General features: G+C 51.6%; 1 protein-coding gene across 2 annotated transcripts in view; it reads left to right on the top strand.

Annotated features, from left to right (window-relative positions):
* Window positions 1-18009, top strand: part of SMOX (spermine oxidase) — an 81979-nt gene that overhangs the window by 14580 nt on the left and 49390 nt on the right. The window contains exon 1 of one of the 2 annotated variants that reach the window (XM_080590845.1): window positions 17477-17676. The exons of the other annotated variant lie outside the window; for it this stretch is intronic. The gene's annotated coding sequence lies outside the window, so the exon portion shown is untranslated. Of the gene's footprint in view, window positions 1-17476; window positions 17677-18009 lie in introns of those variants that run through there. 2 annotated transcript variants of the gene reach the window in all.

Genomic DNA, 18009 nt, shown 5'->3' with positions numbered 1-18009 from the left:
TATTGAATCTAAACGTTGCCCAGGCTCCTTCAGAGGCCAGCTCCCCAACCAAAAAGAGGATGGAAAGGACCATTACTTGCCATCACATACTGCAGGAATACACTTTGCTGTGCTTGAGCTTTTGCTGGGCCAGATCCTCTCTGCCCGAAGCTGCTGCAGTCTGAGTACCACTTCCCTGCTCCAGCCATGGGCTGCATGGAGAAGGTCTTCTTGCAGTGTGTGTTTCAGCCACAGCTGGCCGAAAATTGGTCCGGGCTTGTCCGTGACGAGGTGGAGGGGGAGGAAGAGGGCTTTTCTCCTTCAGCCCCCTCACCCCTGGGACTGCTGCCTGTGCCTCCATCTCCAGCTGCTGAGCCCAAGCAGCAGCCAAAGGTCACAGTCTCAGTCCTCAAATGCCTCAAAAGAGGAAGTGCTGTGCATGCTGAAACTGACTTCTTGACAAAACTAATAAAAAAAAAGGCAAGACGAACACCGCAGCTGGTGTTTAAATAGTCTGACCTCGAGTAACACGGGCTCACCAGCTCTAAGCGCAAGGTAAATGCCGTGTTTAGGACTAGGGAGGTGACTGCAGGAGGGAAGGGTCTTTCGGGAGAGGTGAGGGCAGACCCCCGGCTGCCTAGGTATCTCCACGCCACGTGGTGTTACGACCAGCAGTAGTGTGTAGGTGCCCTGTGGAACATCTACGTGCCCCACATGTGCATCTCAGGACCCCTGGGACACCACGCTAGTGAGTCGTGACACAGTCCTTACAAGGTCTTTGAACTTAAAAAAAGAGTCCATTTTGTGCATAAAGGCATCACAGAGGAGACTCAGAGGAAGCCCTGTTCAGAGTGGGCATGGTCAGCCTGTTCCAGGCGAGTATTTCTGAGGGGTGAAGACAAGAGATGCCAGCATCTAGCCTGGAGACCGCAGACCGCTGCCCGGAGAGGGTGGCTTTGGCATCAGGGAGATAGTTCGAGTTAATTAGATCATTTGAAGCTTGCTCAAAGGCTGTGAAGGATTTATTTCATCTTTTGTAATGAAAAGTCTGCGGCCTTGTTTCACAGAGCAAAACCAAAGGTCTAAGCCCTTGAGAAAGTACCTTCGCTCAACAAACGTGACTGGCCATACGGATAACTGACCCAAAGAGAGGGTGAAACAGGGTAATCGACTGCTCTGGCTTGGTTTTGGTTTGGGGTTTCTGTGTGTTGGGAGCAGTGGGAGCACCGACATTTCCCAGTGGGAGAACGGGAAGGGTCCCTGACTGTCTTCCCAGCCACCACTGCTTTTGGTTTAGAGGTGCTCATAGATGGTATGAGTGGATATCAAAGTGCAGTTGGCCATGAGTCTCCTGGGCAAAACAAAACAAAACAAAAGGAAGAAACAACCTGCATAAAAAGGCCTGGGGACCCTGGTGGACGGCAAGCAGAAGACTGGCCAGCTGCGTGCTCCTGCAGTGCTAAACCACAAATAATGCCACATCAGCAAGAGAGCAGGCTGAGGGAAGTGATTATTTCCTTCTGCTCAGCACTTGTGAGACACATCCAGCTACTGGGCCCCGTTTTGGCCTCTCCAGTACAGGAGAGGCATGGACGTTCTGGACTAGGCCTGGTGGAGGCCTTGGAGGTGGTTGAGGAGTACGGGAGGTACAAGGAGAGGCAGATAGGGTGTTGTCTGCAGAGGGGTAGGGCGACTCGTTATCTTCTTGCTGTTGACAAATAGGTAATGGAAAGGTGTAGAGAAGATAGAGGAGATATGTCTCGGAGGTGGACAGTGGAAGGACAACGTGCAATGGGCACAAGTTGCAACATGGGAGATTAGATGTGAGGAATAAGTTCTGCCCCGTGAGGGTGGACAAACAAGGGAGCAGGGGGCTGGAGAAGTGGTGGCATCTCCACCCTTGGAGATATTCAGAACGTAGATGGAGATGGCCCTGAGCACCCTGAGCTAATAACCCTGCTGTGGGCAAGGGGCTGGACCAGAGACCCCCAGAGGTACCTTCCAACCTGAAATGCTTGGTGATTATAAGGCACGTGAATATATGTGTATGTAGATGGTGTGTGTAGGCAGACACCTCGGGGTGTTTAGTATGTGATCTGAGATGCCTCCTGCAGTTATCCTTAATTCAGGATGTGAGGGAGTGAGTAGTTATGGCTCCTGGGACAGCATCCCAAAGAGAAGAGAGAAATTCTCTTCTTGTCTTGCCGCTCCCTTAATGCTCCTTTACAGTTTTGCATTGTTCCCTCGTTTTGACTAACCTAAAATCTGAAATGCTGTCGTGTCCCTCCTGGGACCCTTGAATTGGGTCACCAGCCTATTCAAGCACGAGTTCCTACCTGGCACTGTGGCTCGGGGATCTGGAGCGGGGTGGTGCGAGGGAGGTGACAGCAGTCACTCTCAGCTCCTCCATCCCCTGCAGCAGCAGGAGGAGCAGCAATCCTGGCTCTCCTGGACTTGGGCTCCACTCCTTCTTCTCACCTCCAAGCCTTTCATCTCCTGAGGGAAGACACCAGCTCTCTGTCTTATATGAATCAAATTTCCTTTCTTCCTTTGCTGCCAAGAAGCCCTGACCCTGCTCTGAGTGCAAGGCAACATGCAACACCCCCAGAAGGATCCTCTGCATTTCAATCTGCAAACCTGACAACTTCCTTCCATTGCCATCAAATGCTCTTCCAAGCCCATGAAATCCTCCGCAATCAGGGTAGAGATGGCTGATTCTTTTGTGCAGGGAGCCAGGCCCCTTCCTCCCTTGGGAAATACTGGTTTTTGGGGAGTCACCAATAGCAGCCTGGATCCGTCTGCGGGATGGCCCCTGGGGTTATCAGACATAATTAGGTGTCTGTCCGTAACTGCCCCGTTTGTTTTGTCAATATGCATGGCTCAGCTTCTTGGTGGAGTTTGTGGTCACAGCGCTGCAGGACGGTGCTGCTGAGCGTGTTCCCCTATGTGGGGAAGTGATAAACTTAAGAAAACTGGCGAGCCGAGCCTGCAGACTTCTCAGGAACTTCACTGTTACGATATCACCTATAAAGTCACGAAGGACTTCTAACTGTGAGAATAACCTTTCTTTTTCTGCCTTGATTACCACATCTGTCAACGCCTGCAACAAATGAGGTGAGGATCTGCAGAGGAAAATTGCTTTCACTCTGCACAGCAGGGCTACCGAGGCCAACACACGGTGCAGGAGTTCTGCAGGAGAGGAAGAACCTGTGCATCGACCACCTTAAAGGCGTTATTTCCAGGCTTCAGCCAGCTGATGGCTGTGAGTCGAGGTCCCCTCACCTGTGCTTCATCTCTATCCATGAAACCGTTGGCTAGACTTGCTAATCCTTGGCCCTGAGACAAGGAAAAAGTGGATTTCTCCCACAGATTAGCAGTGTAGCTTGGTGGGACCGTATCTCATAGGCAGGCATGGCTAGCAGAGGAGTTTGAAGGGTTCTGGGCTGCCACGGTGCGAACATTGTCAGCACTAGAAATTCCTGGGAAATGCCACATTTCATCTGTGTCCTTGCTGGCTACAGAAATATGTATTTCCCCTTCCAAATGGAAATCTCATAACATTTTCATCTGAGGCCGTGCCAAGTCCAACTGCTTCCAGACTCGTACGTGGACCCCAGGACCCAGCAGCGCTGACTGAAGAGCTGTGATTGTTGCCAATTTTAAAGCTGCTATCCCAAGGTGATGAGAGCTCTGCTGGTTTCAGATGGTGGCTGCGGGGATTTCTAGGGGTAAAAGAAGGAGCAATGACCTCAGGCAACCCGACTGGATTAGGTCTTCCGAGGCTGTTCGTCTTGATGGGTCCATGGGCCGCCTGGCTGACAGGACAGTGAAGTTCCCCAAAAGAAAATCCAACATCCCAGAGATAACATGAGCAGGGATTGCACCTGTAATGAGCTGCTCCAGAGCCACGAAATACCAAGCTTATCCCAATACATGACCAGGAGCTATCAGAAAATAATTTGGAGAAGTCTTGAGCTCATGGAGTCCTCTGGCTGGATAACCTGGGGACCTGACTGCAAATCCACAAGCCTGGCTCCCTGGAGGTATGGACGAGTGGGTTTGTAAGGAGCTCGTCACAGCATCACACGAACTAGCAGCCAGGTTCCCCGTGGAAATTCACCTTGCCTAGTGGAAATATCTCCCTGCCTGGGCTCCATCAGAGGTTCACTGAATGCAACGCGTTTTATGTGAAACGTTCAGTGCTCCACGCGACTGCACGTTCTGATGGGGAAAAAAATGTTGCTCTGGAAAATTCCCAAGCAGCTTGCCTGGCCCTGCGTGGTGTGAAGCAGGCCTGGGAGCAGGGCGATGTTGAGAAAGGCGGCTGCGTCACGCCGTCCGTCCCGTCTCCTGGGTGTAACCTCGCCCCAGACCTGACTAACCTGTCGCTCTTGGCTGCAGGCACTGGCTTTCTGCCCCTGCTCTCGTCTCCACAGTCTCTACCGAGCTTGTTCCCAAGGCTCTCTGCCACGGGGATAGCTGTACCTCGGTCTCCTAAGGAAGCACGCCTTCCGTGAACACCCTATGGGCTTCACCATACGTTCGGAAGAGACGAGTGGTTTCATCTTGTCCTTCCCTACTTCCACTTCTTGAGGCATTTGACCAACTTCCATCGGATTTCACTGTAGGAGAGTCATGAAGATAAAGAATTTTTCAAATGTGCAGTCAGCTTGTAGCAGCGTCCAAGCACGAGGCACAAATCCACGTGAAGTCATTGGGTTTTAGTGACTCTGCTGCATTTTGAGCTATTCATTCTTGCTCCCCTCCTGCTTCTGTCCTGGCAGGGTGAGTCTTAGGAGGGTAAGGAGGCCCACAGCCTCCAGCCAGGGCAGGAAGAAGGATGCTGCAGAGCTTTTTTGCACCCCGTGTGGTGTCCTTAGTAGCTGAGTCAAGCAGGGTCCCTTCTCTTTCTCTGGGGATGTTGCCCAGCAGGGCAGAGAAGAGCCCTGGTGACAACTGCCTAGGAAGCTCGCCTCCGCGTTCTGCTTCGGCCTCCCAAACCCGCTGTGGTTCTGGAGCATTACAAAAGCAGAAGTTCACGTTTCATGTTAACGAAGCCAGCCAGAAGCCTCCGCTGTGCAAACAGCAAACGTTCCCGTTTAAAATTCGTGCTGCCTGTGCTCCCGGAGGGACGGCAGGGAGGCACCAGGAGCAATCGCTCACACACTCCAAGCCGTAAGTCAGTCCTTCCCCTTCTCTTCCCCACAAACATGGCCTTTGGCTGAAGTTTTACATTTATCTGCCTCCTCAGCATAAAGCACTGAGCTGAAGGTCTGGAAAATTCAAGGGAGTTTTGTGTGTATGTGGCATCATGGAAACCGTTTTTCTTCTCTAACTGTGTAACTGCAAGGCTGAGCTTCAGGAGGGATGCTGAAGATCAGGAGACTCCTGATGACAAGGTGTGAGCTGGCAATGCCCCCTGTCCTAAAAACATCTCAGGTGGATAAAAGGCATCAGCACAGAAATGACATGTTCTGGCATCCGGTAAAAAGTGAATTCTGAATTGAATTCTGGCATCCAGACTCCGTCCTGGTTGTAAAACGGCCACAGTTACCCCCAAAGGTAAGGCTCCTGTGTTGTCTGCAGCTGCCCAGGAGGCCTGGGACAAGCTCCGGGACTCCCTTCCCGCAGGAATACCATTATTTTGGGATGGGATACATGAGGTGGCTCCGCTCTGCTGGGGTGTGGGGGCTGAACTCTGCTCTCAGCTGCAGCCCTGGAGCGGTGCAGCTTTCAGCCCTGTGCGGGCAGCCGTGGGTGCATTCGGGGAATATCTCTGCCCCTGCTCCTTTCACTGCTGGAGGCAGCAGACTCCAGCCCCGTGGGGCCGTGGCTTTCCTTGGCTCGTTTGTTTTGCTCTGCAGCTCCACGTTGGGTGCTGCACTAGGCAGATTGTTCTGCCCTCCGAGAGCGCTTTTTTTGGAGACGCGGCGCATCTGTTCCTCGTGCTCCTGGTTTTGAATGGGAATACTCCCCCCCGGCTGCCAAAATTTTCAGCTTTCTGCCAGTGCCAGGCTTTCACAACCTCTTGGACGTGGGGAAGGGTGACGATGTACAGGGTGGCTGCTGCACTAACTAGGGTTCAGGGTGCTGTGCACCCACTCCAGGCGTGCGGCTGTGGTGCGGACCTGACATGGAGTCAGAGGTGGTCCCTTGGACGAGCTGGGTGAGAGCCAGATGGGGCCGGGGCTGTTTGGAGACAGGCGAGGATGCCGGACATCTGGGCCGACCTGGAGAAAGGATTTCCAGAGAAGATCTGCGTGTGCAAGGCGGTGACATCTCTGCAATGGCCCAGCCTTGTCCTGGAGGAGGCAACGTGGGGATCGGCACTGCATGAATTTGAAACCAAAGCAGAGCAAGGAGAGGTGTAAGGAAGAGCCACAAAGGAGTTTGAAAGGGATAAGGGCAGTCCATGAAGGACAGCGTGATTAAGGCCTGATCCAGCTGATAAACGGCACCTCTGGGAGTGACCAGCACCAAGCCCAGGTGCCAGTGGCACTTGACCACCGAGATCTCAGTTTCTTGTCGAGTTGGTTTGACTGGACAGGGAGAGCCAGTGGCGGAGGGAAGGCAACAGCGTGCTCTCGCATCCCTGACCCACGTCCGAAGCAGAAAGGAGACCTCTATCTGATGAGAAGTGCTTTAATTACAAAAAGGGCTGCCCAGCTCGCTGTTACCCAGCTGGTCAGTGGGGTTGCAGCAGTGCTTGCCACGGGACGGACACCGGGTGAGGGATGTGGACTTATCCCTGCTTGGGGCTGATGGGGGGGATCCCACCGGGGAGGGCAGAGAGTGATCATGGAGCAGCAGAGACCGAGAAAGGCAGCGTGCTCTGCTCCATGGTGGCTGCCAGAGCTCACCGAGGCCACCTGGCACGGTTTGGGTCCTTCCCCTTGTTGCTAGCAAGGACCTTGGGGACCTCACTTTGTCCCATATCACCAACTGGCTGCAGGGCTCTGCTGGTCGTATGGGACGAAGCCTGGCTAGGAGCCTGGAGCTACTTTGTCGTGATTCAGGAGCACTCTCTGACGTGTGGGATTGACTAAAAATTAAGCATGTGTTTCAAATTACCCACGTACAGCGAGGACAGAGTTCGGCACCTGGTCGCGTCCCAAACTCACAGCTCGATCCTGTGAAAATAAGGGATTATTGGCACACGTGGAGGTGTGCCAGCAGACTGGCCACCAAGCTTGTGAAAAGGTCTCTATGTCAGGTGCCCCATGCCATTGGGATCCCAGGGAAAAAAAACAAAAACGAAAACAAACAAACAAAAAAAAACAGAAGTCCTTCAACTTCCCAACACACAGAAGGAACAGACCGAAAGGGCTTTCTCAGAGTCCCTCCAGCCTCCTAATGGTTAGCTATATATATACATATATAAATTGAAAAAGTAACTATTAGCCATATATATATATATTAATGGAAAAAAACTTCCTGTGCAGGCAATTGATCTGATGTTTCTTGGTGAGCCAGGATAATTAGATCATCGTAGCTATACGCTGCGAAGCGCTCTTGCTATTACAAATAAAGGTCAAACACAAGACACTTCCTGCTACTTTTGCTGACACGTGGCTGCCATTTAATGATTCATAATCTCTACACACGGCTTGGCAAACAGAGGGGGATTTTTTTATAGGCGCTGTTTTCCACTTGTGCAAGCACAACAAAGGATTTAAAGGGACCTGCTCCCACCCCTGGGCACCAGCGGCCGGAGGTAGCTCGGACACGTAGGGATGCTGTCTGCAGGGTGAACCACGCACCGGAGGGGCTCTTCCTCCTTGTAGGAGGCTGAAAAAAAGTTGAAAGTTATGACTGTTTGTGCTTTTTTTATACGGCTTTGCTTCTGCGTATCGCCTTGCCTGGTGAAACTGGACGGGCGCTGATAGCGCCGAGCGGCAGCGGGGGAAGGCAGGCGCTGGGAGATAAGAAAACCTGGTGGTGTTTGTGTGGGCTTGGGGTGGTCTTCTGCTCCTCAGGCTGTGAGACGAGTTTAATTACACCACCTGGGCGGTCACAGGGAAAAATTGTACGTGAACTTCCTGCGTAGGGTCTGTTCTGGGGTTTGCTCAGCACCTCGGTAGCAGGGATCCCACGGTAGCCCTTAGGTACAGCAGCAACAGGAAAAGGTGAAAAGGACCCTTTGCTTTTAGGAAGACAGCTGGGCTTAATGTCCTTGTAACATCAAACAGTCACTTTTATTTCCAAAAATTTATGTTTAAGTTGAGTAGGATCACGGTTATTTTGAGACAACTTTTCTCCTTTTGAGTGGAAAGTATTGGCAGGATTCAGACACGTGGAACATCAGGACACTGGGAGCTGCTGGAGATTTGGGTATTTGGCCTGAACACAGAAAAGAGGAACGGCTTTTTCAATATACCCTTATCATTTCTCAGGCTGCATCACCTCTCAGTTCAGTTTTTTAAATGACCTGATAGGAGACCTTTCCGATGGGAGCTGGGCTGGGACGTACGACCCGGGTTGCGTGTCCATGAGCAAGTAATTCCACAAGCCCATGAAGGACCATCCTTCACCTTTGATGTCTGGCCCCTTTCATTTCCTTTCGGTAGCTTTTTTTTTTTTTTTTTTCCATGGAAAGTTCAGGGAAATGGTTTGAATTCTGTAGTTCGAGTGAATTCCTCTCTCGGTTGGGTGTTTGCATCCCAGCCCAGCGTAGACTTTCCACTGTGCCGGGCACCACCTGGAGGTGCGGTAAGAGCCAGCGTGGGCAGCTGAATGGAACGGGACAGAGAGAGCTGCCTGGGGAAGGGAGATCCGGGGCGGGCACCCAAATGGGAGACCTGCCACCCATGGCCCTGAATCACACTGATTTTGTCATTTTGCAAGGCTTTCTGGCGAGGAAGAGACTCCTCGCCACATGGGTCACCAGCCACCGCTGGCACCCAGGAGCAGTGAATCAGCGCTGCTGTTTGTGGAGCTGAGTCACTCGCACGGACAGAGACAGAGACCTTTTCACAGAAATTGTTCCTCCGTGAGCTTTTTAAGACTCCAGCAAGTCTGTAAGAAAATATCCAGGCCTCTTCTTGGTAGCCTTTCTGAGACGGCGGTGGTGCCCGCGGAGCGTTTTGCTCAGCTGTGTATCGCCTCCTCCTGAGGATTTATCCGTGGCTGTGCCCGGGTGCAGAATGACCTGAGGTTTCCAGCTGGCAGAACAAAGCCAGGGGATCGTGTTTGTCGGCTGTTTGCTCAGTGTCCCGGTAACAGGACATGGGGCACCTGGAAACTTTGGCATGCAGAACTTGTATTTCATTATCTTTTTTTTTTTTTTTCCTAAAGAAACTGAGAAAAAGAAAAAAAAAGCTTTTTTTTTTTTCTTTTTTTTTTTTTTAAACAAAAAGCAAATTGTATAAGGGAGGAAGAAATTATTGTCGGGAGGCCAAACTGTCACCTGCTTGCTTGTAAACTGTTTGAACATGGGCTCAGGGGAGATAAGTGAAAGCTGAATGTGGTTTTAGGTTCTGGAGGAGCACTTGAGGGATTTCTGGAAAATCCTGAGAGCCAGGGATGGGGCGGTGAGACAACATGAGGCCAAGGTGCCAGCACATGATATTCCTGGGGTACGGGCTCCAAGAAAACCAAAGGACATGAGGCCTCGAGTACTGGGTGGCTGAGCTTTCTTGCTGAAGGCTCTTGTGGGCACTGCGAGCTTCGAGAGGAGAATGGGGAAAGGGTTTGGAGGAGAGAGCTGCTGGGATTTACTGACAGCCAAATCCAATTGGGCTCAGCAGGTCCTAAGCTCAGATGTGCCCCAGCACCGCCAGCAAACAGCCTGGATGCTCAGCTTTGCCATTCATTTCTTCTCCCAGCCCCTTCCCAACCAAACCTGGACCCAACAAAGCAATTTTCCAAGCTGGACAGACCCTGGGCCAGAATAACGCGGCTGGTTTTAGGCTCTCTGTATGTCCCTAAGCATCAGGCAGCCAGCCTAACATTTTGACTGAGACTTTTGACGGCTTGCTATTACAAATTCCCTTCTGTTTCTCTCCCAGCAGCGCTGGGTAATTTTACCAGTCCTTGTTCTGTCTTGTTTCGCCCTTCCTTTGTGGTCTGGGACCAGAAGGCTGTTTCCAAAAATTGGATTTGGGTGCCAGCCTCCTGCCGGTGCCGGTCACCAGCTCTGCCCACCTTGCTGCAGTGTGCTGTCCTCCTTGGCCACCTCAGAGCCAAACACGTTCTGTCCTTTTGGGAATTACATCCTAGCGATCTGAATGTCACAGCAGGCTGCCCGCTTTAACACAGGAAACATTTGTGCCTGCTATTTAAGAGAAATAAGTCGCTCATGTTTCCCTGGGAACCAGCCTGTCAGTCGGGCTTGCTTGACTCCCCTGTTATTAAAATAAAATGTGAAAGTGTAAATGGATACGTTGCAAGTTGTGGAAGGGTAAAATGCGATCTGGGTATGTTTCGTATCCAAAATATGTACCCTTACGTAAAGCAGGAGCTAAATTTGAGTGCTTTTTCAGATGATTTAGGTGCGTCATTATGCTTTCAGATTACTTTTGGGGCTGTATCTTCATGCACAGAACTTGGAGGCCGTCTGTAACGAAATCCCAGCGGCTCAGCAGTTGTTGCATTATGTCTGTGTGCAGGTTATACAAAACGCTTGCTCCCCAGGCCCCTCGGCACTAGTTCCTTCTGCTGCCTGTGGGTGCACGGAGGCTGTATTTCCTTCTCTGTTCTACTCCTCAGCCTATTTTTTGCAGCTTTTCTCTTCACCCCAGGAGAGCCTTTGCTCCCGACTTCGCCTTCCCGACTTTGCTCCCGACTTTTAAGGCTTACCGTCCAGACCTGTGTCTTTTAAAGACTGCAGGTTACCCGCGGGGCAAGCTATTTTTAGGGAAGGCAGTACCAGGACGGCCCGTTGCACTTGGCAGTGTACATGTGTGGCAGACAAAGGCAGCCTCTGTCCCGGACGGCTTGCAGCCCCGGCGTGGTGAGGAGCCGAGACAGGCACGGGCAGACAGCGAGGCTCAGCAGACAACAGGACCCTTCCCGGGATGTTCCTGCCCTGGATGAGGCGCAGGAGGAGACGCAGGGCTGAGAGCAGGATGGAAACGGTGGCGAGGGCAGGAGGACTCGGCGGACTCCTCGCTGGCTTGTGCAGGTATCTGCCCTCGGCCTTTAAAGGGGGAGCATCCAAAGCAGAGAACCTGGCAGTGCTGCTGCCACCTGGTCAAAGCTAAATATCAAAAATGAGACCTGTAGGACTTGTTTGCGTTTTTTCCGCTGTTCTCACCGCAGTTGCTATTGCTTGTGCCTCCCTCTGCTACCTGCTGTGAGATGCTCTCCGGCAGGCGCCGCGTTGTTATCACCAGCAGAGCCTCCTCCCAGATTTCCACATTCAATCCTCTTCCTTTGCACCCGCCAAATTTTCATTTCCTGGACTCTCGGTGTTCAGAATAGCTTGAGCGATCACAGTTTCATGCAAGCGAGGCTGAATTGGTTGCAAAGTAGAGCTGAGGTCTGTAACTGCTTCCATAAGAAAGCACAGAGCTAGGACTCTCCCAGAGATTACTTAAGAAGGATTTTCCAGAGGAGTACAACATCATGAAAGGCTTGGAGACAAGTCAACATTTGCTGTGTTATCCAAGAACATGAGGTCATTGAATGAAGCGAGCAAGCTCTGAGCAAACCAAAGGTGTTTGGTTTAATACCAATAAAAGATACGGTTCACCATATCGCTAACACCATAAAAGATATGGTTCCTTGGTGGAGCCCTTTGCTGCAGGGTCTCAGGTTGGTGAATAAGGAGACATGAGCACAAACAGGCTCATGAAAGCAAATTCCTAAGAAGGATTCTAAATACATAGAAAATATATCTATATTATGAAGTCCCTGAGCAGAAAATGACTGGGATCAGAGAGGGGCGAGTCTTATTCTTCCCCATGTGGAGGCAGTATACCGTCCTGGACAGATTTTGTTCTCACCCAGGACAGTTGTTCTGTTCCTTGCCAGCCCCATTTTTCTGCCTCTTTCTTTTCCTTTCTTTTCTTTCTTTCTTTTTTTTTCTTATTTTTTTCTTTTTTTTCTTTTTTTTTTTCTTTTTTCTTTATTTTTTCAAAAATTTCACACCCTCTGGTGTGGCTGGGGTACTGCTGTCCTTCCCGGTGTCTCCTGAAAATAACTTTCTCCGGGATTGTTGAGAGACGTAGCATGATGCGAGGGAAAAGTGCGTATAATCAAAGCCTGAAATGCAGAAGCGTGGCTCACCCAACGACGGTGGGGCCTGAAGGTACAGGAAGGATGCGTCTCATACGTATCCCCCCTTGGTATGCACACACAACCCTCTGGCTGTCCTGGGATGCCTCACAGGACTTGTGCAGCCCACGTAAGGCAGAGCAGCCGTGCAGGCTCCCTTCTGGATGCCCCAGATGTTGTGTTCGAGGAGGCAGTGGGAGACATCCCGGCAGTCGGACAGCCCCTGGCCGGCACACAGATGTGCGAGCTCGTGCGGGTGCCTATGTGTAGGGGACAGTGCTCTCTTTTAGCCCGCTTTCTGGCTGCGCTCCTGCAGAAGCACTTCCAATTTCCCTAGCAGAAATGAAACCGGAGGGTTACTTCAGCTAGGAGAACTTGCAGAAATGGAATCGCACGGGATTTTTAAAGTTTATCAGAAAGAAGTGGTATGAACGAATACTTGGGACTTGAAGCTTGAGAGACGCAAGCTAGAAATAGCGACGCATCGCTGGCATTCAGTGCACGCTCACTGCAACCATTTATCGAGGATTACAATGGAGATTGCACAGAGATTACTTCTGCCGTTGTCGAGATCAGATGCGTTTCTCAGCAGCTATATTCTTCCAAGAAACTGTGTAGATAAGTGTTAGAGACAGTAGCTGTCAGGTTATTAGAAGAAATTATTGTTTGAGCTGTATCGTCCTGGAAATCACCTTCTTAGAAGGGAATAAAGAAGGAAAAAACCCTTTCATTTCAGGGGAATTTCAGGAGTTGTCCTTCTCACCTGGGCTTGTTTTGTTTCTCGCTGTAAAGGTGAGCTGGATGGTTACCCTGGATTGTTGGTCGTAGCGGGGACGTATTTATGATGGATCTCCCTGTCAGCTTGTCAAACGATGACTGAGCAGCAGACGTCACAATTATTCACTGCTCTGAATTTCTGTAGCTACGCTGGAATGACTGGAAGGTCACAGGGTTTTTTAGCAAAGGGCAGGCTCTCTGAAGCAGCTTTTGAAAATGACTGTAGCCAGAATATTCTTTCAAAGGGAGGCTGCGGGGCTTTCAGATCCCCTTTGTAGTCTTGGTAAAACCTTTTATTGAATTATTATCAGGGGATTGAGAGGAGAAGGGGAAAAACATTCACAAGAAGTGATGCTGTTTGATCTTTGCCCTTCCCCGTTGTGTTTATGATCAGCGGTCTTTCTTCTGCTAAAACATCTAGCGGGATTTTTTATTTATATTAACATGTTTCTCTCTCCTGTGCCGGATGTGGTTTTGCTTTTTCTCCTGGGAATGTTTGTTTTTGTGTGCCTATTGCAGTGTCCCTCAACTGGGTGAATGAATCATGGAAATTCCGTATTACGTGCGGATGGAAAGATAATAAAGGATTAAATCTGAGCCCCATCGGTGAGTTTGCTTTGCCTGCTTTGCCTGGAGCAGGTAAAAAGGATTAGTCCCTCCGTAGTAAACAAACTGTGCGGAGGATGGAAAAGTCAGCTGGGCTGTTTGGAACTGCTGTAATGTAATTATTTAACACAGGCATTTCCAAACTGTGCTTAGTGTACTGCTTCGGGGAGCACAAGCTGCTCCGCCGTCGTGTGTTGCCCAGCCCAGATCAGGGAACCTTGGAAGCCAAAGGCAGCACCCAGCTTCCCTTACGATAATGATTCCTTGATTAGAAAATCAGAAAAGCCCTGTTCTATGCTACGTATATTTGCTTATGAGTTAAATGGGGACATCAGTGCACGAGCGGATCCCTCAAAGGCATGAGCAGGTGCCAAACTAGTGTTTCACCAACCTTTTTAAATCTGTGGATAAAAAAAAAAACACGCTGTGTGAGGATGGTAAGAGGAGAAGGTTTTTTATATTGAATGTCAGGAATGCAGTGTTTTGGAGCACCGAGGAGTACTGAGTGCTGCCTGCTTTTCATCTCCCCTCCTGCTCTCTTTTACAGGCAGCTGGATCTTTATTTTTCCTAGAAAAGCTTTGTGCCATGCTTGATCCTCATCTCGCCTGACAGTTCTAGGAATGTGGCATTATGTTGCTCAAGGGGAACCTGGAGGACAATCGCTTAATGGCTTTGCATCATTATTTTGCTTGGCAGAACAAAAAGCATCAATCCAGCCAAGAGATCCCCTTGACAAGACTTCAAACACCCCCAGACCCAGAAGGACGGGTCAGTACAGTGTCCAGGTACCCCTCCAGGCCCACCGTGATCTGTCCTGATTAATTTGCTATCCTCCTTCCCCCTTTGAAAGAGTGTGCGTGGACCTGAGCTATTTCTGGCCATCCCCGGAGCCTTGCTGTAGCGCAGAAAAAAACCTTCCAGAAAGAGACCTTCCAGGCAATACCCTTCTCCTACTTTATGTGGATTAGTTCTGTGGCTCGCAGCTCTTGGCAGCCTCCTCAGGTGTGTTGCACAAGGAGATATTTCTCCCTAGCTTTTGGGTTACACTCTACGGACTTTCATCATTCACTTCGTGTTTCATTCATGAACGTGCAGCTCATGGGTTCTTCCCGGGAAAGATGCCTTATTTACTTTGAAGGCCAGCTGTTCGCAGACCACAAGCTAAGAAAAGTAAATTTCAGAGGCACAAAACGTCCTTGTTTTATGATTTCATCAAATTTCAAAGGAACTGCTGTCTGAATCAGCCATACATCATCCATACCTATTAACCCTTCTTTCTTAATGCGCCAAACACTGCATTAAAGATGCGCTTGCAATACGTTTTATCTTTATTTTCCCACAGGTAATTGCATTTCTATGCATCCTCAAAATGTCTTGCAAACATGTCGAGGGCTTTCGAGCTGGCTGGGCTCTGTTGCCAAATTTAAACTGGAGAACGAGGGTAGAGCCCAGGGGACCCCAGCTACTCCGAGCTTTCTAGATTTAGTTCAAATCCTTCAAATTGCAGCCAAGTGAGCTGAAAGCTAGTGCAGTCCTGGAGCATGGTTGTTTATTTGCTGTGGAGGAAATAGAAGTGCCATTCAGTAGGAATTGGCTCGCCAGCTTTCCCAGCTGCTGGATGACTAGCATCTCTCATGGGTCAGCTTCTCTGTGGGAACAGGGAGCACCGGTCTGTTCTTCGCCGTGGCTTCTCTTTGGCTATGAAGAGACACGGCTCTGGTAGCAGACAGCCCCCCCAGGGCAGGTATTGCTCTGAGGAAATCCTGGCTTCCTCCCCGTCCCCTCCAGAGAGGCAGCTCCAACCTGGACCATCAAACTGACCCTCCTTCCTCACCATCTCGGACTCTGTCCGGTCCTGTGGGAGGGGCTGCTCTTTCCAGCCAACATAATCCACCTCGTTGCCAATTCTTCCCTTTCCAGATATAGCTGGTTTAAACAGGGATATGGCTCACTTCCCTAAAGTCCTTTAATTTGCAAAGCTCTGCTTCCATCTGTAGGCTTGGTGGAGACCCTGTGCCATGGGGCATGAACAAGGGCAGAGCTTCTCCATCAGCACCCAGTGTGGGTGTGCAGGCTGGGGACAGCCATCTTTTGGGCTTGAAGGCTCAGGAATCACATTTCAAATGTAAGTAAACAGCCTGTGGCCACGGGATGCCCGTTGTCCTTCACTGGCTGTCAAATACTACCGAAGTTTCCACATCTGGGTGCTTTAAGATGCTTTGCAGACATCAGCTACAGATATCAGTACGGGCAGTGATAAGAATGCAAGGTCTGGAAGGAAAGGGCCCACACACAACCACTGTACACATGAAATGGAAAAGTTTGCACAGTTCCTATTTAATATTTGGTTGAAGCTGGAAAACCCACGTCCCATGTTATTGCTGCTTTTTTTCTCCAGATGTTTTGGCTGTGTGCAGGTGTGAACCTCAGGCAGTCAGATGAATGGTGTATAAACCTTAAAAATGCTCGGAGGCAATGTGCAGACACGACCGTTCCCATCCAAGACAATCTTTTTTTAAGACCTCCTCTGCCATGCAGCCAGCATTTGATGGGGACACCGTGGGACACCCAAGCGGTTCAGCTCTACTGGGGGATCCTCACCCTGTGTGTTACACGTTCCTCATTCCTTCCTGTAAACTTTTTTTTCAGAGAGGGACTCTAATTTAATAAAAATGTGCTGTTTACGGGGCTGCTGCCTGGAGACAGACTTTTACCATATAGCCGCAGCTGCGTGACACACATCAAATTCAGAAGCAGGAGAGCCCTGTCACCGGGTGGGCTGTTACGGGGCTCTGAATGCTGCCTCCTGGCTTGTTAAACCCTAATGAGGTGTTCACTTTCCCCTGCCTTTGGGACAGGTCTGTATCATCAAGGTCTGAGCCCTGAGGGTAGTTTTTAGGATATCTATCTTGCAGCAGCCTCGATGGTATCTCCGAGGGGCGCTGTGGGTTACTGTTGATTCCCAGCGCAGTCCTTTACCCAGGTACCAGGCTTGTCCTAAAGGAGCACACAGAGATTTATTAGGCCCAGGGCTTGGACTTTTCAAAGCAATTTGCAGCACGGGGGTGTAGGTTGCAATAAATTTGAGACCGATGCGAATTTTCTTGGCCTGTGCAAGCTGCTGGATGCTTTCAAGGGAAGTCACGCAGTCGTGTTTTGGCAGGTAGGGACGGTGCTTTAGTTCCTCTGGGTTTGTCTCCAGGCTGAGTTCTGTTTGTATTTGAGTGTCAGAAAGCTTCAGAAAGTTTATTTATTTTTTTATTTATATTTATGCTGTGCAGGAATGAGATAGGAAGGGTTGTCCAGGTGGAAGCGTGGCACTTTGGAGAGCGTTAACTGGGGCTAACTGGGGAGATTTGGGGAAAGCGGTGCTTCCAGGTTGGCAGGAGGGACTGGACGCGATTTGGGGAGCCATGTATCAACACTCAGCTGGGATTTGGTGACGGGACGTGTTTGTGGTGACATTTTGGGGTGACGACAGCACGGTCCTGACAGCACGCTGACTCGGGGAGGGCGTTTGCGTTTTGTGTGAGGGTTTGGCCACGCTGGGGTGATCCCCGTTAGGGCCGGTTTTAGGGTTTTTGGGGTGACTTTCCATGATTTGTAGTGCGGAGAGGAGCATTTCAGGGGGCACCACCTGAGGACGGGGGTGATGGCGGAGGGGCCCCTTCACCTCACACCAGAGCCGGGGGTCCCGGCGCTCCATGTGGGGGCCCCTTCGGGGATTTCGGGGCAGATTTGCGGGCGGTTAAAACCCCCCAAAACGTGCCGGTGGGCCGGGGCAGAGCCCGCCGGGCCGCGGCTGAGCCTCACCCCCCTCAGGCGGCGAGGAGGAGGAGGCGGCGAGGAGGAGGAGGAGATGGAGGAGGAGGAGGAGGAGCGGGGAGGAGAAGGGGGGGATCCTCGAGGCGGAGCCGGGGCGGGCCGAAGGGGAGGCGGCTGGAAAACAGGCCGCCGCTGGTTCTCGCCTCGCAGTGCCAGGAGCCGCCGCCGCAGCCGCGCCGGGAGCAGCGAGAAAGCGGGGAGGGGAGCGAGGCGCTGAGGCGACCAAGGGCGGCCGGCGAGACCCCCGTCCCCTCCGGTCACCGCAGAGAGAGGTACCCGCGCCCCGCCGACCTCAGCGGGGGGCTCCCCGCCGGCCTCGCGGGCTCCCCTCAGGGCTGGCGGCCGCTGCCCGGCCCCGCTGCTCCCCTCACGGGTGTCCCCGGCTTGGGGCCGGGCCGCCCGCAGCCCCCCCCCGGCCACCTGCCGGCGGTGAGGGGCGGCAGGGGGCAGCCGTCGCCCCCCGCCGGGAGCCCGAGTCCCTGCGGCTGAGGTGGCCCCGGACGGGGACGGAGCACGGCCCCCGGCCTGCTGCATCCCCCTGCTGCTCCCCCCAAATCGCCCCCAAAATGTGCTGAGGTGGGCGGCCGAGCTGCCCCCGGCGAGCA

Source organism: Anser brachyrhynchus (assembly GCF_964034855.1).
Source record: "Anser brachyrhynchus genome assembly, chromosome: 4".
NCBI lineage: Eukaryota > Metazoa > Chordata > Aves > Anseriformes > Anatidae > Anser > Anser brachyrhynchus.
This window is presented reverse-complemented; position numbering and strand designations above follow the sequence as displayed.